This window comes from Martes martes (genome assembly GCF_963455335.1).
Source record: "Martes martes genome assembly, chromosome: 8".
Taxonomy (NCBI): Eukaryota; Metazoa; Chordata; class Mammalia; order Carnivora; family Mustelidae; genus Martes; species Martes martes.
In genome coordinates, this window is record NC_137895.1 from 23143244 (window position 1) to 23167279 (window position 24036).

Below are 24036 nucleotides of genomic sequence, written 5' to 3' on the forward strand. Positions count from 1 at the left end.
AGGAATATAGAGAACAAAGGGGTTAGTGTAGATGATGAATGAGCCAACCTACCATATTAGACTTACTTCCCCATGAAAAAAGTCTCAAATCAAATGTGTTGGGAAAGGCTTTCTTCCTCTTGGAGACTCGCTATAGAGAGCAGGGCATCAAAGTCACTGAGAAATCCCGCAGCAAACTTGTTTAAATGAATTTAAGCCAATGTTGCCCCAAATTATTTAACCATAGGTCACTTTCTCAATGAAACACCTCCTAACAATGTAATTTGGGAGTCACTGAAGATTTTTATGAGAGTGACCTAAAATGTGTGAAAGGTGAAATTGAAGATGGTAAAGAATGTTGACAGGGAGATTATTGGAAGCAACGTCAACAGTTCCAGCAAGAAATAATTAGGTTTGCTCCTAAGTCGGTGGCAACAGAGACCATAGAGAAGAGAAAGACTCAAGTGATGGATTAATATTCATGAGGGAGAATAAAAAGAAATTAGTGAGCACTGCAGAGTAAAATACAAAAACAAAAAACGAACTTGGTGAATTAAGAGGGGCAGAAGTTTTTAATTTGAGAAAACAAGAGAATTTTGGTGTAATTAAGTCACATAAAGAAAACAATAGAAGGAGGTTTCAAAACAAAATAAAAGTTTAATTTTGACTCTGTTGAATTTTGGGTAGACTTGTCAAATATAATTGACATTATTAGTATATAGTAAGCAGGTTGAAACTTCTATCATAAAAATACTTTTATTTAAGGACTGAAGGAATATTAATCTAATTTACCTTTCCTCTGGGAGAGAAAAACATATGCTTAACCATTTTAATATTAATTTATACTTTCATTTACATCTGCCTAATTGAAGGAGAATTTATTGAGGCTATGCCATATAAGGGTGCTGCATAAGGAGATGGGCAAGGGGTTTGTAATCCACAAAGCATGAGCACAACTTGAGGTATAAAGGGCTCTGAATCAGCAAGATATGAAGGGGATATAGAAGAGCAAAAGTGGCATGCTTAGTATTTGAGCTGAGTTTTTATGAAAAGGCAGCATTTCAACAAGTAAGAATGGAGAGGGAAGGGTTCTCAGAAATTTTGAGCTGAGTTTTTATGAAAAGGCAGCATTTCAACAAGTAAGAATGGAGAGGGAAGGGTTCTCAGTAAAATTTTTACTCTTTTCATAAATATTAATATTTAATCTTCCCAAATGCAAGTGAACAGGAATATTATCTGTTATGTTCACTGCTCTATCCCTAACAACTAGGAAAGTGCCTGGAACATAATAGATGCTCCAAAAAATTTTGTTGAAAGTGAATGATTTAATGAATGGACAAAATGCCGCCTGCCTTCTGTATCTTTTTACTACACTTTGTCACATATCCATAATGTCCTTTTTGGAAGATATGTATAGAGCTCCTTTTTTTTTTTTTGTTTCGTTTTGTTTTTAAATGAAATTGAAAGAATATGAAGAATCACAGAATGTAGACTGGGAATTTTTACTAGTTCTTGTCAAACAGATAATTTTAGTTTGATTCTTCCTTTCCATTTTTACATGAAAAGTAAGGAAGCCACTATGTCTGTCTTGTCTGTGGCTTCATCACCAGCATCTAGCAGTGTTTGGACCACAATGAACTATTGAATGAATGAATGGGTAAATGAAAGAATGAGTGAGTGAATAAAATAATAAATCTACCAATAGAAAAGGTTGCTTTTTACCTTTCAATTCAACAACAGAGAGTGAAGTATTTAAAGTCTTCCTGCTGACCAATTTAACACCCTAGTCCCATTCCCCCGAATGATATTAGACTAACCACGGAAGGTGATATTTTAATTTCCAAAAGTCGGAAGAACTCATCAGAAACCTGTCAGAAGCACTATCCAGTGTTAAACTCAAAATGTGGGAAGCAGCTGTAGAACTCACAAATCCTTGGAACACATGCTAATGAATTTGGTTTACTCAAAAGAGGCAAGTTGATACAAACAACTGGACCAAATGTCTACCTCCTTTTTATTGCTGTATTTTATTGTTGCAGTGTAACCCATGGGCTTTTTTTTTTTTTTCACCACTTAAGAAAAGAACCACATCACTAAGTTTTACAACAATCTTATTTTGTATGGGGAAAAGTACAGTAGAGATTATTACTTCTCTATACATATCCACAGACTCAAGCTCTCAGGGCTTTTTTGTTTTGTTGTGTTTTTTGTTTTTACTTTGTTGTTGTTGTTGTTCTCCTTAGAATTTCTAATTCTTAGTCCTTGGTCCGGGTTGGGGGCAAAAACATTGATTATGCCATGGTTAAATCTTCTCTGCCATAAGTATACTCCAGAGAAGGCTGATAGAGCATTACTAAACTTGCATTGGTTTTGTTAAAAATTTGAGTTGGGGGAGATCAGAGGGGGAGGAAAACCATGAGAGACTGTGGTCTCTGAGAAACAAACTGAGGGTTTTGGAGGAGAGGGGGGTGGGGGGTTGGGTGAGCCTGGTGGTGGGAATTAAGGAGGGCACATATTGCATGGAGCACTGGGTGTGGTGCATAAACAATGAATTCTGGAACACACACCAAAAAAATTAAATAAAATTAAATTCTAAAACTTTTAAATTTTGTGTGATAAATATAATTTTTTACTTATATTACAAAATTTACAGAAGAGCAAAAGTAAGATAGAAGGTCAGTTGGTTTACAACTAACACTCAGGCCAAAAGAGTATGAGAATGCCCATTTCCGCATACGTTTGCTCACACTGAATAGGGTCAGACTTAAATCTTTGCTTGGGTGATAAATCATTCCTGAAAGCATGAGAAAGCTGTTGACTTCAAAAATGCTGAAAAGTGGGGCGCCTGGGTGGCTCAGTGGGTTGGACCTCTGCCTTCAGCTCAGGTCATGAGGGTCCTGGGATTGAGCCCCGCATTGGGCTCTCTGCTCATCGGGAGCCTGCTTCCCCCTCTCTCTCGCCTGCTTCTCTGCCTACTTGTGATCTGTCTCTGCCAAATAAATAAATAAAATATTTTTAAAAATGCTGAAAAGTATAGAATTTGATGGTAATATGGCTTAACAGTATAGAGTCTATGCTTCTTGGATTTTTGAGAATAGGATTGACATCTCTCCTATTCAACACATTAGTAATAATACTAGCTGATATATTTTTTTAAATACTAGCTGATATTTATTAAGCATTTATTATCTACTTCTAAGTATCTTGGAGACAGCAAACTATTATTATAATGAACATTTTATAGGTGAGAAACTGAAGCACAGAATGGTTGAACAATTTCCCCAAAGTCACATAGCTAGGAAATATACCTACTTTTTTTTTCATTTCAGTGTCCTCCTTTTTATTTAAAAATATGATTATCACATTTTATAGCTGAAATCCAGACAGGAGATGGAGAATGTGCCTTTTTTGTGTTAGAAAGAGGAAAATGTAACTATATAATTCTATTGACAAAAGAATAGCCCCAAATCACTAGGAGGATAATGGAAAATCTGGAGAGGTAGTATAGCATAGAACATAAAGTATATAGGTGTATTAGTTTTCCGTTGCCACTCTAACGAATTATTACAAGTTTAGGGGCTTGGAAAAACACAAGTTATCATCTTTACAGTTCCGTTAGTTAGACGTCTGACATGGGTATTACTGGCTAAAATCAAGATTTTGATGGGGTTGTGTTCCCTTCTGGAGGCTTGAGGGGAGAATCTGTTTCCTTGCTTGTTGCAGTTTCTAGAGTCTTCCTGTCTTCATTGGCTCATGGCCCCCTTTCTTCATCTTCAAAGCCAGCAATACTGCATCAGTCCTTCTCACATTACATTACTCTGACCTCCCTTTCTGCCTCCTTCTACTTTTGAAGACCTTTGTGGTTGCTTTGAACCCACTTACATAATCCAGGATGAGATAGGTATTTTAAGGTTATTTTATTAGCAACTGTAATTTCATCTGTAACATGTTCAGAATCCAGGGAACAGGAAATCGATATCTTTGAGGAACAATAATTCAGCTTACCACAATAGACTCAAGTGCATCTTCTTTCCTTCCTTCTTTCCTCCCTTCCTCCCTTCCTTCCCATTTTCTTTTTCATTAACTACACGAACCTTATGCATCCCTCTATGGTTGAACCATGGTTCTAGGTTCTGGGGACCAACTAAGTTCCTGTTCTCACAGAGCTTACATTTCTAGTGTAGGAAATGAATAATAAAGGAATGAATACACCTGTGAAAAAATTTCAGGTAGTAGATAGTATCCTGAAGAGAAGGAAAGTAAGGAGAGGGGAGAGTAGTGAGGGGAAGGGAATATGGTGTGATTTTTGAGAGTCATGGGGAAAGCTGACTATTGAGGAAAAAAACCTACATGAAATGACCGATCTCAGAGATGAGCATCCCAGGCAGAAAGAATGGCAATTGCAAAGGCTATGATGTGAGAATGAGTGGTATTTTTGAGAACCAGCAATATGGTCAGTGAGTCTAGAATGGAGTAAATGAAGCAGAACTTGCTAAGAGATGAGAGTGGTGAGGTGGCAGCAGCTGTGGAATTAATTCTGAGAAGCACCAAAGTTCTGATTGAAGAATGACTCTGATATGACTTGTATTTTGAAAAGATTATTCTTCCCAGTGTTTGGTTCAGTGCCCTTGAGAAGGTAAAAATGGAAGCAGGAAGACCAGTCAGATGACTCCTGCAGTAATCTAAACAAAAGGTTATGATGACTTAGACTATGGTGGTGAGTCACAGAGCTGGTAAGATATCAGCTTCAAGACAAGACTTACTATGGGTTGTAGGGGGCTACAGAGGAAAGACAGGGATCAAGAATGTGCTTTATGTTTCGGCTTGAGCAATGGGAAAAATGCTCCTACATTCTGACACAGAGATAGGAAATACTAAGAAGGAACAGATTTTGGGAAATGGTGAAATCTAGAGATATTTTGAACATGTTAGATTTGTTTATTCAAGATCCAAGTGGAGATGTTTTGGAGGTAGTTGGATACCTGAGACTGGAATTTTAGGAAGAGGTCAGTCCTAGAGACATAAATTTAGAAGTGATTAGTTTATGGCTGGTTTGTGCACTGAAGCTGGATGTGAGTACTGGAGAGTGGGAGAGCGAATTGCTTGCTGGGTGATTTTGAGGAGCCTCTGAACTTTGTGATCATTTAAGATAATAATGTTAGCACAGTTGTGTGTTTTGCTCTAGCCACATATACTAGGTTAGTGAATGAGGAGGCTGAAGACGACTGTTAACAAGGACCTAGGAGTTCTGGATTGGAATTCCAGTTTTTTACTTCCATGCTAAAGTCTGCAGCTTTCCTTGGTTTCAGTTCCCTGACAATGGGGACAATAGCAAAGTCCATTTCTAAGGACTGTTCCTAAGGAAGATGAAGGAGCGTGAAGGGCTTATTCCAGTATCTTGAGCTGCGTAAGAGCTCAGTGGTTGGCAGCTGGGATCACAGATATGGTATTTATTTTTATCATCATCAGGATGAGTAACACTGCATCAGTGTCCCAAAGTACTGAACTTGTTTTTTAAGGAATGACATGTTGGGAATATGTCTCTAAAAATGTCAAACAATAATGCGAAGTGAGTAATTTGCCTTAGTATTGATAATAAATCGCACATGATGTAATATTTTTTACATATCCAGAGAAACTCACTCTTCTTTCACAGTGCCTTAACCAATTCTTTGTATTTTACATTTTGCTCCAATGAATCCTACTGATTTCTACTGCCTCCTCCTCGTCTCTGCTTATTTCTAGGTGCCATTGGTTACACTTAGTGTTCTTCTCTTTAGATGGCTTTAATATCTCCCCTATAACTCCTTATTCTGAAGCAAGTTTTTTTTTTGTTTTGTTTTTGTTCCTCTTTCATATTCAACTCTCATAGAAGACAATCTCAAGAAATGAGATGATCAAGGATCAAGTGTTGCCAGAGACTGAATTCTTGTGTACCCCACAAAATTCATGTGTTAAAACCTAACCCCCAATGTGATAGTATTAGGAGGGGGAACTTTAATAGGAGCTTATCAGGGGGAGGGAGGTTATTAGGTCATGAATGTAGAAACCTCATGAATGAAATTAGTGCCTTTATAAAATTTATACCACAGCTATTATAAAAAAAGATAAGAGATAACAAGTGCTGGTGAAGATGTGGAGAAAAGGAAAGCCTTGCGCACTCTTGGTAGGAATGTAAATTGGTACAGCCACTGTGGAAAACAGAATGGAGGTTTCTCAAGAAATTAAAAATATACTATCATATGACCCAGCAATGTCACTTCTGGGTATATATCCATAGGAAATGAAATTATTATCTCAAAGAGATAATAATGTTTACTGCAGCATATTCACAAAAGTCAAAATATGGAAACAACCTAAGTGTTAGTCAGTGGATAAATGGATCAAGAAAATGTGACACACACATACACACACACACACACACACACACACACACACACACACACAGAGGTATATTATTCAGCTTTAAAAAAGCTTTTGTGACAACATGGATGAACCTGGAGGGCTTATGCTAAGTGAAATAAGCCAGACAGAGAAAGACAAATATTGCACTGCCTAGCATCAGTTAAATGTGGAATCTTAAAAAAAGAAAAAGCTGAACTGATAGAAATGGAGAACTGGGAAAGTAGTTGCCAGGGGCTGGGGAGTGGGGGAAATAGGGAGAGGTTGGTGAAAGGATACTAACTTTCCATTATAAAATTGATGAGATCTGAGGTTCTAATGTATAGCGTCGTGACTATAGTTGATAACACTGTATTGTGTAATTGATATTTGCTAAGAGTGTAGAACTTAAGTGAACTTAAATGATCTCACAAAAAAAAGGGAAAGAAAAGATTTAAAGAGGATAAAGAAAAAGGAATTGATGTGAATATATACATATATCAAAATCATCATGTTGTACGTTTTAAATATATTACAATTTTATTTGTCAATAAAGCTAGGCAAAAAAGAGAGATCCCAGAGAAATCTCTCACCCCTTTAGCTATGTGAGGATACAGCAAAAAGATGTCTCCTATGAAACAGGAAGCAGAGTCTCATCAGACTGCCTGTGCCTTGATCATGGACTTCCCAGCCACCAGAACTGTGAGGAATAAATGTTTGCTGGTTCTAAGCCACTCAGTCTATTGAATTCTGTTATGGACTAATACAAGTGTTCATTTGCTAAAGATTCTGGCATAACTCTGAGTACCAACAAGAAGTAGATGACACAAATTGGCAAATTAGATCAATTTGAGGATTGTTTTTTTTAATGTTGGGTAGGATGTGGGAACCGAAAAGAATAGTGTAGTAACCCATGGCCACTAGCAGTGACTCTACTAAGACCCCCAAGTTTGAAGAGATCAAGGGAAAGATCAATCATTGGTTTCAGCCCATGAAGACCCTACAGTCAAGGAACCAGGGAAATAAATATCTTGACCGCCTTCTTCTTGCACCCCTACTCCTTGCATCTCCTGTCAAGACTCCTCACTGACCAACCCAGCTGGAAGCCTGGGAGGACAGGAGCCCAGTGATACCGCCTGTCCGTACCATCTGGGGATAGCACTCTCAAGGAAGGGAGCAGGGAAGAGAAGGATTTAGAGTGAGTCTGAGGAACTCAGGAACTTAGTAAAGGTCTCTGGCATGATGCCTATTGAACGCCTGCCCTCAATACAAGTATCTCCTGCAGGAAGAGCCCTTTTCATCTCCTGGTTTCCCCATCTGCAGCACCTGGACTGTCACCACCGTGTCATACTGGATTCGATCTGCATTTATCTTTTCTCTTCCCACCTCCATCTTTCTTTAAAATGGATTTCTTTAATTAGGCCTTCAAATGAGAACCCTTCACTGATGGTTCCATCCAAGTAGCTAAATGAATAAATAAAACTGAAGGAACTTAATACACTAACCACATAATACACTAACCGCTCATACTGCTTATGCATATTACTTTGAGAGTTCCTGGGCCAGGTCTGGTACCATCTCTGAGACTATATTCAGGAGTTAGTGTTCCATAGAAGGTAATGAGAAACCAATGAATCTTGAATGTGTGCCATAAAAAGCCATTTAAAAACGCTAGCTCCAAGTACCCTTCTTAAGTCAGTTACTTAAGAAGACAGTGTTTTTAAAGAAACGCTGTTGAGTTAGTTCAGTCTAGCATAATTTATAGGCTTTTAAATTGCTCTGGCCCTACAGTTATTAACAATGTCCCTGATATAAAAATGCATTTAAGAAATTGCCAACATATGCAGTGGCCATGGCCTTCTAAAAACCATTTGCAATCTTCTCTCTCCAGTGCTATGGATGCTTACAAAAAAAAAAAAATGATGGCATTCTTTTGAAAGGGATCTGCTGAATCCCCAGATAGACAAGAAACAAGCATTGTTACTTTGGCTCTAAAAGGAAACCAGGAATATTTCTAGGGCTTTTCCAGATGGAGACCAAGTAAGAAGAACTTGACTTTGAGATTGAATTTTGCTTTCAGAGTGTCCTCTTGAACAACTGTAGTAAGAAGAGAAATGACACCTGAGGAACACACTGTGGCAGAAATAACAAAGTCTCACAACCAGAGTTGGCCTTGTGATCAAGCAGAAGATGATACTGAGTGTGGTTTTCAAGAGAGGAAAGATTCAGCCACCTCTTTGACTTCCAGCTTCAAAGTCTTGGGGGTGGGGTTTGGGGAATGGCCTTGGAAGCAGGTGGGACTGCCATTCTTGATCTTCTTTTCTAATTATATGAAGTGTGGGCAAAAAGGATATTGGAAACAGAGACCCAGCTGTGCAGAGTGACAGTTCAAACATAATGAGGACAAAGAACACCAAACACAAGAGGGAAGATGTTTTAATCTCGGGTGTCTGCACTCTTACAGCAAAATGTAAAAGAGAGAAAGCAGAAATAATGAAAGAGAAATAATAAACGAATGGGTTCCTCTCTTACAGTTCCTTCTGGTACCGAACCTTGAATCAATCACTAAAAGAGAAGGCCCCCAAGACAAAGCAAGCAGGATCCAGTAGGTAGCTATCTGTAGAATTTAGAGGGTGTAGACTAATCAAATGAGAGTAACACTTTGTCCTTGTATTACACAACATGATAGCACGTTTAAAGGGGCCCTTTGAGAAAAGGGGGATGTCATCTCATGTGAGAAACAAAACAGGTATCTTATCTACTTATCTCCTTCCACTCCCTTCTCTCCTTCCCACCCTTTTCCCCCCATCTCTCTGTCTCTCTGCCTCTCTCCTTCTTTACGCAGTGTTAGAAATAATTCCAGAGCCTGAACAGCTTGGAGCTGCCCACAAAGTGTTTGAGGAGCTGGAATCTCGGGCAGTAAAAATAATTCAGACTGTTCTCTTCATGTGTCATAGACACAGCTTGAACGACAGAACAAACTTCCTACAGAAATGCAGATCCATTTTGTCTAGTTACTTCAGTAGGGAAAGTTTGGCTGATTACATCATGTACTATTTTTAGTAAGACTTCTGTGTAACCATGGAAACTGCTTTTGCTGAAAACTCACACTATTTCCTTAGAAATTAGCCACAGAGAAGAAAATCTTTGCAGAAAACTAATAAAGAATAAATGAGTTAGATTCAAGAAGGAGAAAACCAACTTAGTAGGTCACAATAACATTTATATGTAGGTAGACACCTGTACTTTTGTTTGGGGCAGAGTTATAATCCATAGGCCTATATTGGTATGCAAAAACACTCGCATTTTTTCATTCTTTTTTGACTGGCAACAGCCTGAACACATGACACAGGGGGACAGCACTGCCTGTAATCTGAAGGGAAGCCTGCTCCTGAGGGAATGGGGCCATGGCTTCCTAGCCATGAGAGATGGGAGAAAGTTTTGCAAGACAGTCCTTTTGTCCCATTAGGAACTTGCTGGGGTGGGTACAGTGGGTGTGAGGAGAACAATTCACCATACCATGACTGAAAAGACTGAGTTAGTTCCCCCATACATTGCCATGGGAGGAAAGATGGCTAATCACATGACTAGATAGCAGAGTTAGTGCAGTTTTGTGGTTCCACCATGTGGTAGGCTGGATGGCTACCCTCCAAAGTACCCTCCTTGCTTCCCTGGAACCTGTGAATATGTTCTGTTACATGCCGAAGGGGACTTTGCAGATGTAATTAAGGTAATGGACCTTACAATAGGGAGACTATTCTGGATTATCGGGTAGACCCAATCTAATCACATAAGCCCTTAAAAGCAGGGAACTTTCTTGGCTGGAGTCAGAGAGATGTAGTACAAAGAGAAGTCAGAGACATCTTGAGTGCAAGAAGGACTTGACCCATAGCTGTTGGCTTGAAGATGGAGTGAGTCATAGGGAAACTGAGAAAGAAATGAATTCTGCTAACAACCTAATGGGCCTGGGAGAAACCTGGACTTCTCCCCCAGAGCTTCCAGAGAAGAGACCAGGCCAACTGACATAATTATTTTTCACCACATGAATCTCTAAACAGAGTACCCAGCCAAGCACATTGGACTTCTGACCTAGAGAACAGTGAGACAATGAATAGGTGCTATAAACAGTGAAGTTTGTGGCAATGTGTTGGCATAGCAATAAGAGACTAATACATACCCCAAAACTGCTATGTTAGGAATATAGCTTAGTAGTGAATCTTCTTTCCCATTGGAGCAAAAGGGGCTAAGAGAGTTCTTTGGGTAACTTTTAAAAATTTGTCATTCATCAGAAACCTTGAAATTAACATTTGGAGTGTTATATTTGTATCCCAGTACAATATTGGAAACTACCTAAAATTTTGGCAATACAGTTCTGGTTAAGTAAATTATGGCCATCTCTTTGGTAGAATATTATGCTTCATTAAAGTTATGCTACATAAAAATATTGATTGGGAAAATGTTCATGTTGTATATAAGTTGAAAATGGGGAGAACAGCTGAAAAAGATATATATGAATTAAAAAAGTCTGGAAACCTGGTAAAGTGTTTAATGCTCTCTCCCTCTGGGTGGTGGGAATATATGGTATTCTATTTTCAACACTTTTATGATAAAATATATACTTTTTTGTGATAAAATATATACTTTTGTCTTTTTTGAGAGAGAGAGAGCACACACTTGAGCAGGGGTGGGGGCAGAGAGAGAGAGGAAGGGAGAGAATCCCAAGCAGGCTGCACACACAGCACTGAGCCCAATGCAGGTCTTGATTCCAGAACCCTGTGATCGTGACCTGAGCTGAAATCAAGAGTCACTTAACCAACTGAGCCACCCAGGTGCCCCCAAATATATAACTTTTGTAATTGGAAGAAATGGTAATACATGTCGTTAAAATGATAAAAATAAATAGAAGACCTTGATATTGGGCAGAGCTGCTGGTAATGGAACAGTTTAGGCTGTGCACCAAACAGAACTTCTTTCAGAGATTTACCACATTGCTGCCTTGGAAATGGGACATTATGAATTCAGCTCCCTCCCACTACTTTTTTTAAATTTAAGTTCAATTATTTAACATATAGTATATCATTTGTTTCAGATGTAGAGTTCAGTAATTCATCACTTCATATAACATCAAGTGCTCATCACATCACATGCTCTCCTTAATGCCCATCACCCAATTATCCTGTCCCCCCACCTTCCTCCCCTCTAGCAACCCCTACTCTGTTTCCTATAGTTAAGACTTTTTTATGGTTTGCCTCCCTCTCTGATTCCCTCCCACTTCTTAATTATTTTTCATCAAGTGTGGTTTAGGAGTATACCTGGAGCATGTTTTCTTTCATATTAGATAGGATTTGTGCAGTTGCAAGTAACTAAAACCTAATTCAAAGCAGCCCAGTCTCAAGTAAAGAAGAGTCTAGGGGTAGATCCCGCTTCAGATAAAGCTAGATCCACGTGCTCCAACAATGTCTTCATGGCTCAGCATTTCTTTCTGCTTCTTGGTCAGCCTTTTTCTCTAGCCCAGTGGAAAGAGAACCCTGACCTCAAAATATGATTAGTCTGGTCACAGGAACCAGGGAGATCAGATATAAGGCAGGGTTAGCTTTGTCTGAATCACATGGAATGGCTTTTCTAGAGGAATAAGGTGTCTTTTAGGAGAAGAAGGGAGAAAAGACACTGGAAAGGAAAAACAAGAGCCACCCAGCAGCAGATCTGTGCAATGCAACAACCAGAGTCCTCATCTAACCAGGACTACAGTCAGTCAACTTCTTGCATTTCCAATGGAGGCACATACTTCCAAGGGATGCTGGAATCTTCTTCATCTCCAGCCAGTATGTGAGCTGTAGCCACCAGCTGTTCCATAGCTTCTGCCATTGTCCTCATACTTCCTACTTCTGAAACTTGAGGAAAACTATTTCCACATTTGAGGAGCACCATGCAATGCCACATTAAAATGTTTCATACTATAAGGGCTAAATCTTTGGGCTCCTTCCTAACCCATAATGAATTCCTTGCCTTTCTAGCTCAGTATTTGGTCTATGGCAGTAAGTCAGTAAATTTTTGTTGCGTGAATGGAGGTTTCTGACTTCTGCAGTTAGTATAAATATTTGTCTCCTTTCTTTGTTTGGGTCTCAACCTCACTGTCTTTAGTGATCTTTACTGCCAACACTAACGTCTTCCCCACAGAGGCTCCCAAGAGGTGAGAGCTCCCAGGAGAAGATCCCAGCTCCTGCATCCCATGAAACCCTGGGTTCATAGGTGGTCATTCAGACTATGGTCTCTATTCAAACCTTATAATAATGAAGTCAAACATTATTATTAATAGTCGAATTGTCTGGACAATGGAAGTCTATTTTTCCATATGTCTGTCTTCTGTATTGTCCTCCACTACTAAATATGGCTGGAGAATTTTGAAGAAAGCATTTTAAAACTGTAATAAACTCTTACCAGTCTTTGAGGGCAGAGTCCCTTTGGCAGGCAGAGAGCCTGGGATAGGAAGAGGAGAGGCCGAGTGATCTTTCAGATGGCCTTTAGATATCTCAGTTTTCTAACTTGTTTATGTTTCTTTACAAGTGTCCTATTTCTGGGTATTCTCTGCTATCAGAAAAACTGTGCAGTATGGACCCTGATATTTAACATGGTAAACAAACAGGAGTAAATGAGGAGCTGAGCGTTCTATCTATGGTTTACATATTGGATTATAGCTTGCGTTGCTGCAGAGATCAGGGAAGGGTGACCACCGGTCTCTTCCACTTAAAGCTTCTTTGTTTTTGTTGCTCTGTGAGGCTCTTTGCACAAAACCTTCCCAGCCTGGCAGCAACCGTTTGCACTTTTTTTGAACACTCTTAAAAAATACTCTTGAGTATATGAAAAGGCCTAGAAATCAGAGGCAGTATGTACTTTCAGATTATTACCCATTCCTTGAGTTCTCTTTGGAGGATACTTGCTAGATAATTACCAGAACAAATCACTGAGTGACTGGAGGACCCACAAGACAAAGGCTGTCCCTAGACAGAATGGCAAAGTAGGCAAAATTGTCATTTGGTGCCTTTGGTTTTCCTAGCCTACCCCCACCCCCCAGCCTCCAGTCTGCTCCTTGTTTCATGCTCCGCCTCCGCAGCACCCTGGCTCTGTAGGACCATCAGCTGTACACTCCATTAAAACATAAGCTGGTCTTGCCTTGAGTTCTTTCCTAGTAAATACAGATTCGTGCTATATTCTGGTCCCTCAGGCATCCTTCTGGAATGATAGCTCTTTCTGAGTGACAATTAGCTCATCTGGCAAAACGTATTTATGGTATGAATTAGTGTTTCCCTTATCATTTGCAGGTTAGCAGGGGCTCTCTGGAGATAGCATGTTAACATGCTGAAGCCTGATCAAAGTCTAAAGGACCTTTTCTTCACAGTGCTTTACTTCAAGATACATTTTACACATTACTCTCTTTTCCCAAAATAATCTTATGGGAATACATTGTCCTATGTCTATTTCCTTTCTTACTCTGTTATAATGCGTATTTCCTGCTTGCTATTCCATTAGCTGACAGGCTTTCAAAAATCACCAATCGCCTAATCAACAAATTTTCTCTGTTATCCTGTCAACCTCAGATACTGTCTCCTGCTCCGATCTCCAGCCTTCCTTGGTACTCAACTAGCTTTCTTCTCCGATGAGATCCAGGTTTCATTTACTGGCTACTACTCTTCCTTTGTTTAAACCCTTACAACTGGAGCTTCCCCAAGAGTCACTTGGAATTCTCTTTCCTGCTCTCTAACGCATCCAGCTACCACAAAATCCTCAGCCCAATGTCTGCCAAATCTCAACTCTGTTTTCATTGCTTTCATCTTGTCCTGTGCTACTTTTGCTTGAACTGTGGCAAGTTTTCTGTCCTTAATCTCTTCCCCTGCAAGTCTGTCTCACACACAACCCGAATTATCCAGTCTTAATACTCCTCCTATCTCTCAAATGTATTTGTGTTCCTCTATTCCTATTCAAAGAGCTTGCCATATCATGTGTACCTTTCTTTGAAGTTTTTATCCCTTTATTATTCTCTTTCTCCCCTTAGTCTCTGCCTCTCTGATAAACATCACTCAGGAGAGAGCCCTGTGGGCCCTTCATATTCCATTCCCAAAAACATCCCCTTTATTAGTCCCCCAGGGTTTCCATAATAAATTATTACAAACTAGGTGGCAAAAACATAGTAGAAATTTATTCTCTGAAAGTTCTGGAAACCACAAGTCTGACATCAAGCTGATGGCAGAGCTGCACTGCCTCTGAAGGCTATATTGAAGAATCATTCCTTGATTCCAGCTTCTGGGGCTCGTGGTGTTTCTTGGTTTGTGGCAGCATAACTCCAATCCCTGCCTCTGTCACTACATGGCCTTTCCCCCTTTGTCTCAGTGTGACATTTCCTTCTCTGTCTCTTATATGGATACTTGTCATTGGATTTAGGGCCCATCTTAAATCAAGGATGATCTTACCTTGAGATCCTTAATCATATCTGTAAAGACCCTATGTCTGAAGGTCCCATTTACAGGCACAGAGGTTAGAACTTGAACATGCCTTTTGGGAGTATACTGTTCAAGTTATTACACCTCCCTCCTGTGAAATGTTCCTTTACAATAACAACCTTTCCTCTTGAAGTGGTCTCCCAGCCCTTTCAACTTATCTACCTCCAACCTGGTTTTGAAAACCAACCCAAATTCCAGTTTCTTCATGTGCATGCTGTAGAGTTTCCTAGAATTATTGTCATTTTCAAACTCTCAGAGAACCTGATATCTCTCCAATAGACCTTCCCATAATATGCCTTGAGGCGGAAGTGTGAATGAACCTATCTGTATTTATTCTGCATAAGACTCTTAGTTTCTGAAGGCAAGACCACCTCTGTAGACCTGCCAGAAATTTCCAAGTTGAAGCCATTTATGCATTAGCATAAATCAAATGGACTCAAAAGGTATGGTTGTAGGGGAGAGGACTTCTGTCCATGTGTGGACAGTGGGAATCTCTGTGGGCTGACTGGGACTGTGGTTTCTTTGGCCCTCTCCAGATAGGAGCTTTTGAGAAGGAGTGCAATTTAAATACGGTAAAGCAGCTAAACAATCACCACAAATCTTGAAGACAAAAAGTAAAACTTCAAAAGAAGAATCCTGGAACACTACATCAAAAACTAATGATGTACTTATGGTGCCTAAAATAACATAATAAAGAATTATATTAAAAAAAAAAAAGAAGAATCAGGAAAAATCCTTTTGAAACGCCTGCATCCAGCATCAGAATTTTTTTTTTTAACAAAACTGAGCTTCTTACAGTTAATAGATTGCTAGATACTAAAGAATCTCTGTGGTCTTGCAGTCTATCCATAAATATGAGCGTATTACTTGCTTAAAGCCTTATAGCTGCTCCATGACAGAGTCAGGAATGGAAAGTGCAGGTCTTCTCACTGAAAACCTAAAGAATAGTTTCTTCCAGTATTTTCCTTTTGAGATATAGCCAATCTAATCTCCTTCTGCAAACCCTCCACACTTTAATTAATAGCAAAGGATGACAGAATTTACTTTGTTTTAAAGAAGCTTTGGATTCTTGAATGCCTTTGGCATAACTATCCTAAATTGGAAAAGAACAGAGCACGAATAACAGGGAGATGTATTTCTCATATTTTTAGTGTAAAAAATAGCCTGTTTGTTTTTCATCTCATCTTTTCACATTCTCTCTAATAAGCAGAAGTCACTAGATCATGTGTTCACTGGGTCTTGTGGTCATTAGTGCGAATCAGAAAGGTTGTACTCTAATTGCTTACATCCTGTGTAAAGCACTCTGTTGACCAAGGTGCAAACCAGCTTCCTTAGCGACAAAGTGAATCTCTAGGTCAAAAGCCCTCAACACATTTTCTTTTCTGTAATTTTTAGATATGTTGTTACCAACATGGGAATCATTAGAACCTATTCTTTAAAATTACATATACTCATTACAACCATTTTCAGAATGAAAAGTCAGGACCAAAGGATTTCAGCGTGATTTGTAAAATTATGTATTTGGAAACCTTGCAGTGATACAAAAATTAAATCTCATTTAGCTATCTATTTAGCAAATCAAGGCCTTTTATGAAAGAAGAATAAAATTGGGTTATCCAACAAAATCTGGGACATGTGATCACTGCACTATGCTTCATCAGCATTACTAAAAGCCAGAGATAAATAATATGTACACATTTCCTCAAGAATATCCTAAAAATGAGGGTTAGTCATAAAATTGTGACATCATGCAATGATTGATGAAAAATGGAGTTGAAAATAATACACAGAGTACAGAGATGTACAGTCTCTTATGATCCTTCACAATCTTGTGCCACTAAACTGTTCATAATGTTAACAATAATGATAATGATAACTAATATTTACTGAGTTTTAAATCATGCCTGATTTATGCTATAGCATTAGAAAAATTCACTGTCTTAATAACTTTATGTCTATTAATTTAGTCTTCAAAATAAACCTGTGACCTATGCCATAATAATAAAGAAGGTACTAATATTATCCACATCTTACAGTTTTACAGATGAAAAAACCGAGGCACAGAAAGCATATGTAACATATCCAAAGTCATACAATTTAATAAATGGCAAAGTGGGATGGCCTATGGTATTTAGACTCCAGAACCAGTTCTCTTAGCTTCTATATCATCATCAAAATTTACTTAAATGTCACATATGTTTGAATCTATATTTATCTATCTATCTATCTATCTATCTATCTATCTATCTATCTATAGTAATGAAATGTAAGGTAGGCTGGGAGAATTGATTATGATATCTCTGAAATAGTGCATACGGGTGACTAGGATGCATATACTCATCTTCTGGCTAGGGGTTATTGGGCAAGGTACAGGAGGAGGAAATCCTTTTCATTTCCTAATCTTTTATCTATTTTCAACCCTCTAGAATGACTGGGTCATTGGACAGCCATGCATGCAAACACAGCATGAGAAGTTTAGGCAGTTACTCAAGCCTCTGGCACCATGTGGTTGGAACATACTGATGGCTGAGCTGTTCCACTGTGAGGCCAGGTGCTCTGGCACCACGCAGGTGCAGTAAGACAGCAGGCCCCGAGTTCTTGGTTCCACACTAATTGCTGTTCTTGCCCCTCCTCTCATCTTCCTAATCCCTTCAGCCTTCAGCACATGCTAGAATGGTCTCCTGGAGAGCAGGAGGAGGAGCCCAGTGAGATGAGTGATCAGCTGCGAAATAGTGGTGCTTTGGAACCATTTTCTTCCAGGAAGGAACTTTTCCACTGTTCCCTGTTCTCATGCCTAAGTTTCCACAAAAAAGATTTTGGACACTGCTTAGTTATGTATCCCTTTCTTAGTGTAAGGCAGGTTGATTTTTTTCCTCTGGGGATGTGCAAGATCCAGGTGAGCATAGACCTACCTCATCAAAGATTATTTATCAGAAAAGTCATCATTTAGAATTGCCTGGAGGGCTACAGTAAGGCAGATCCATGTGGTCGGTTAGGTATATCTCTCTCACCCCTAGTCTTCAGGAATTATTTCCTCTGGTCCTGAGAAACAGGGGACCACAGGTCGCTATTTATTGTAGGGGCATCATGTATCATGGTGTCTACACAACTTGTTCCTTTTATTTCTTATGACAGTTTTGCAAGATAGACATTATCGCCCCGTTTTACAGATATGGAAACTGAGGTTTTGAGAGGAGTTAAGGAATAAAATGGGATTTGGCTCCCGGTTGGACTGACTCCAAAGTCAGCGTACTTTTCCCAAGTGTCATTGCTATGGAGGTTACCTGCATTTTAACTGACATAAGGGACTGAGCCTTTCGGTAGAGTTCTGGACATCAATCTGATGCTGCTTCTGAGGAATCCTTGTCCTGAAATAATGGCACAGAAGTAGTGATTTGGTATTACTCTGTGGATAATCTGCCCTGACGTCTGGTACAACAACTACTAGTCGTGTGCTCTATGAAGGGAGAGGCCTGTCCCAGGAAACAAAAGATCAGTGCATTTCATACAAGTTGTAATTCTTACAGGCAGGAATGACCTGATCCATTAAGGATATCTTTGTCTAGGCAATTGATTGCAATTGACAACAGATAGAAATAGAACTCTTGTTAATGAATTTGCTAACAGTTGCTTCCTGTTGACTCACATTGGTTTAAGTTCAGTCATTGACATTATTGTCTGAATGCTTGACCTTTTGAGTGCTGTGACAGGGGTACTGTTACAAGCATCATACCTGGGTTCTTCCCCACCTGGGGTGGCTGTTGACTAGCTACTGACCCACTGCTCACCAGGCTTCATACTCTCCCCAGTGGAGAGCTCATTTAAATTCCATTCCTTTGTTATCTCTTCCTTGTAAATAACCTCCAAATTGGCATCACCCCTGCTCCATTTCCACAAATATCCCCTTGCTTACCAGATATTTCCAATTGGATACGTCATAATCACTTCAAGCCTGGAATTTCCAAAACCACTAATTATCTCTCTTCAAAGCAAGGTCTTTCTCCCAAACAGTCCATCTCCTGATAACTCAACAATCCTAGTCATCTTCACTTTGGGATCCTTTATGACCCATCTCTCTTCTTTATCTCTTTCTTCTTCTTCTTCTTCTTCTTCTTCTTCTTCTTCTTCTTCTTCTTCTTCTTCTTCTTCTTCTTCTTCTTTTAAGATTTTATTTATTTATTTGACAGAGAGAGATCACAAGTAGGCAGAGAGTCAGGCAGAGAGGTGGGGTGGGGGGAGCAGGCTCCCTGCTGAGCAGAGAGCCCGATGTGGGGCTCGACCCAGGACCCTGATATCATGACCTGAGCCAAGGCAGAGGCTTAACCCACTGAGCCACCCAGGCGCCCCTATCCCTTACTTCCTAAGAAAATTTCTGGGACCTATTTCTTTATCCTGATCTTCACAGACACCTGTCTTCCTTGCAGTGGCCTGGCTTCTGCCCTGAATCAGGAGACCCTGCTTCTTCTGCATCTACAGACTACATTTTATCTTCAAATTCTGGGACTCATCCCATTTGTAGACAAAGGAAAATTAAAGAACACTGGACTGATTGTTTTCCTCCCCCTCAGGAGCAAGTATCATAGTTTTAATCATGCATTTAAAATTTTTCTAAATTAATTTTTTATTAGCCAAGTAATATGTGAATATTCTTCTTGTAATAATTAAAACATTACCATTAAAGCTGAAATCTCTACCAACCCTTGCTGCTTTGCCCCCAGTGAATTTCCAGTTTGTTTGAATCCTTCCAGATCTTTTCCTAAGCATTAACACATACATACATGTATCCATAGAAAATACTTTGGTTTTTCTTTTTTCCAATACAAATGATCACATCTAAAAGTATTATACTGAACATATTCTGTAACATGCTTTTGACTCAACTTCCATGTATTCAACAAATATTATTGGGTAGCTGCTAGGTGCCAGGCACTGTTCTGAATTATAAGGAATACACTGGACAACCAACAGAAAAAGTCAAAACCCCTAAGTCCATCGAGTTCACAAGGCAATCTATTCATGTGGTACAAGTAGATACATCTCATGCTTTTCAATGACTATGTAGTATTCCATAGTATGGGCATTCATACTATGGGATTCATCTAGCCATTCCTGTCCTGATGACATTTAGATCATTTCCAATGTCTGGTTACGGCAGTACTACTGTGACCACACTCAAGTGTGCCTTCTTGAGTGTATGTCTGTGTCTCTTTCAGGCAAATGCCAAGAGGTAGAAATGCTGAGCTGAGGACCCTCCGAAAAGATTCCAGTTCTTCCAGCAGTGTATACAAGAGGACTCACTTTTGTACATCCTCACCAATGCTTGATATCATCCAAATTTTATGCATTTTCCCCATCTCATGAATGTAAAATGTTATCGTGCTGTTATTCAAAGTTAATCAAGTTTTCATAAAATTCACATCTATAAACTGTTGTGGGTGAAATGTATAGGCTGAGTTCGTACCACAATTGCTTACTTTTTAAAATCTACCACTTCATATATTGATGGGGACTGATATGAAGGACAATGCAAGCAAAAAACAAACCTGAAGTGGCCACATACAATAAATAAAGTAACTATCTTTGGTCTCTCTGGTCTTCTTTGTGGACAGGTTGCATGATCTTAAAGCTCCTATGAAACCCAGAGATTTGCCTACCCAGTGGTCCTCTCTGATCTTCCTTAGTCCTCTCTGTCTGAATCTCATCTCTAATAAACTGCACTTGAAAGAGTACTTTGCAAAACCCGAGGGAGATTGGTAAGGGGAAGAAACAGCATCTACAAAGATCTCTGCAGGACACTACTATGCCTGGCACAAAGGAGGTCCCACTCAGTATTGAGTGAATGATAGTTTATGATGAGTTGCTCAATAAATCAAAATCTAAAGCAGGAGGTAGAAAGTAGTGGGAGTGAGGGTGAAGTAGACGGCAGAAGCCTGATCATGAAAAGTATGATGAACTAAGGATTTGGTCTTGACCTTATGGACAATGGGAAGCCCTTCCACATTTATTAGAACTCATCTAGTAATGTTGTCTATTTGAGGTGCCTATGTGGCTCAGTTGGTTAAGCGTCCTACTCTTGGTTTTGGCTCAGGTCATGATTGTGGGACTTGGGATTGAGTCTCAAGTCAGGCTCTGTGCTCAGTGTGGAGTCTGCTTGTTCCTCTCCCTCTGCTCCTCCCCCACCACTCTCTCTCTCTCTTTCTGGAATAAATGAATAAAATCTTAAAAAAACAAAACAAAACAAAACACCAAAAAACCTGTTGTCTATTTTATGGGTCCTATTGTTAAAGTTAAAAAAAAAAAAAGAAAAGAAAAAAAAGGCACTTTTCAGAGAAATCTTTCCTTGGTATTAAGATCACTGAATTAGGACTACAGGGTGGTTTAATGAACACAGAATTGGAGCAAAGGGATGGGGATGGCTTTGAGGGAGTATACAACTATATGAATCATGCAATCCTCTGTTCAACAAGTATTTATTGGTGTTTACTATGTGCCAGGTACTGTTTAATTTCTGAAGATAACTACACACATATAAAAAATATTTCTGTCTCCATGGAACTTATATTCCAGTGTGGGTGGAGGGGTAGGAGGAAGTTGGTAGTAAACCAATAACCCTACGCTATGTCAGGTGGTAGATGTTGAGAAAAGCTCAAATAAGGAGAAGGCATTGGAGTGATTGGAAGGGAAAGCAGGAGTGAGCAATGCAAATGGGAGGTGAGAATACTGAGGTAGAGTAATTAACAAGTGTGAATGTCCTAGGCCAGGTGTGCCTGGGATATTCAGGGAACAGACATTTATGGAGCACCATTCTTGAGGGCTAGAATAGGAAAGTAAACAAAGGAGGCAAGATTGCTGCTCTTATGAGGAATACTTTGGTACACTTTTTTTTTTCTTTCTCTTAGAGGGTATATTATTTTTCTAAGACTGCCATAACAAAGTACACATTGGCTTAGACAACAGAAATCTGTTTTCTCACAGATCTGGAGACTAGAAGTCCAGGATCAAGGTGTTAGCAGGGTTCATTTCTTCTGAGGCCTCTCTTCCTTGACTTATATATGCTCTCTTCTCCCAGTGTCCTCACATTTTCCTCTGTGGGTGTCTGTGTTCTAATCTCTTCTTTTAAGGATATCATTCATATTGCATTAGGGCCCATCCATATGATCACGTTTTACCTTAATAATCTTTTTAAAGGCCCTATCGCCAAATACAGTCATATTCTGAGGTTCTGGGTTTTAGAACTTCAATATATGAATTTGGGGGAGACATAGTTCAGCCCATAACAGAATTATGTTATTTCTAATTGAAAGAATAATTATTGAGCCACCTGTCCATGGTCACCTTTTCTCTTTTCCAAACTAATATTTGTCTTTTAAGACTCAATCCTCACCTCCAGGTGCTTCTTGGCCCTGATCTGATTTGCTGCCCCACCCTGTCTGTGCCCATGAAACCATGGACTCCATGTATTTTCATTTGATACTCTGTTTATATCCCTCTCCCCAAACAGTCTGTGAGCTCCTTGCCATGGTGAAGACTAGGTTTTTGGTGATTTAACATATTCTCTTACATCGTAATTTCTCCCTATAGATCTTTGCAAACAGAGTGAATATATGATCTGAATCCATATCAGAACCATCTCCAGAGGCTGTGGGAGGACCATCTCATACTGTCCCTCCATGGAAAGTGTGGGAGAAGCTGATGGAAGAATGTCAGAATGAAGGGCCTTTCCTACTAATGGGTCTCTGGCTTTCTCTTCCAACATGAGGAGGAGATAACCAGGCTTTCAAACTCCTCTTCCTACCCCTGGACAGAGAAACTAATTCCTCACCAGGAAGATGGGTATGGGAGGGCTTTGGCTCTGAGCAAGATATCAACTACAAAGGCCTTGATGTGTGTATAACTCTTCTCCCCCATTTCCCCACTCAAGGGGAAGTGCGGCTCTGGATTGGAAGGCCAGACTTGGCTGCTAATGAACATGGGTCACATCTTCTCTCCTCTGGTCACAGAAGGTCCCTAACTATTTCTTCTTTAGGAAGTGGATACTTTACATCATTGTGAGACCTCAAAAGACCCCGGTCCTTCAAGTACTTGATTATAATTTTAATGATTTTCCTGGATGTGCTCTATATTTATGGGCATGGCTGGAAGTTTTCTGAGAGAGAGAGAAAAAGAGAAAGAAAGAATGGAAGGAAGGCAGGGAGGGAGGGAGGGAGGGAGGGATGTAAAGAAAGAGAATTGCTCCAACAGAGGACTGGCTCACCTCTGAGAAGTAATCAGGTTTGTGTGTATTTGACTTGTTTTCTTTTAAGATGAGGCCATCTCTTGCTTGCAGCAATGATTGCCACTTCTCTGGGCTTACTCTATAGAGGGTTTGTGAGGTTGTTTTCTTCCAGTTAACAGCTCAGTAATTGGAAGTGTCCAGGGTGAGAGGATCCAGTGACTATAGGAAGGGTTTAGCTATTGAGAGATACCTAGGAATGGGGGCAAAAAAGGGGTGGGAAAGTTATTAAAAATATCACAGAGGAGGATGTTTTATAGAAGTAGCTCCACTTTTGATGATTGCACAGCAAAGTTAAATGGCCATTATAAATCATCTCGCTGTCAGCTGCAAAATGCTTGAGCCGGAATGGGTCTTTTCCTGTGTAAATACATTGGTAGGTGTTGATGTCTGCATGTGTCTTTATTACGCTACAGGCAGTCCCTAGTGATGAATGAATTATGCTCCCAAAGTTGGGTCTTAGTTTGTTTGGTAAACTTTATAAGCTCAGTTTTCTCCACCAAAGGGCATAACTTATTACCTAAAATGTGCTTTTAAACCTTGCTTCCATCACTTAGTGCTTGTGGCTCTTGGGATGAATCATTTTGTGTAAGTGTCAGCTTCCTCGTGGATAAAATGGGAATAACCATAGCAATTTTTGCCTTGTGTCATTGTTGTGGGAATGAGAGGATCCAAGAGAAGTGCTTCCTGCCTGGCACTTAAGACAGCCGCTTTGGGCCAATCACTGCACCCTTCTACCCCTATTATCTTGTCAACTCTCTATTTGAATGGCCACTGCACATGGGACTTCTGCATTCAGAGGAATCATTTCCAGAATCATTTCCAGGAGACAAGACCATTGAGAATCTTGCTATGGGGTGTAAAGCAGTAAGCACCCAGGTTGTCTTTCAATTTATCAGAAATAGTTAA

At 39.6% G+C, this 24036-nt stretch overlaps 1 long non-coding RNA gene across 2 annotated transcripts in view; it reads left to right on the top strand.

The window, feature by feature from the left end:
• LOC308346975 overlaps positions 1–24036 on the top strand; it is a 181040-nt gene that overhangs the window by 119971 nt on the left and 37033 nt on the right. The window contains exon 3 of one of the 2 annotated variants that reach the window (XR_013967223.1): positions 20069–20337. The exons of the other annotated variant lie outside the window; for it this stretch is intronic. This is a non-coding gene — a long non-coding RNA (uncharacterized lncRNA). Of the gene's footprint in view, positions 1–20068; positions 20338–24036 lie in introns of those variants that run through there. 2 annotated transcript variants of the gene reach the window in all.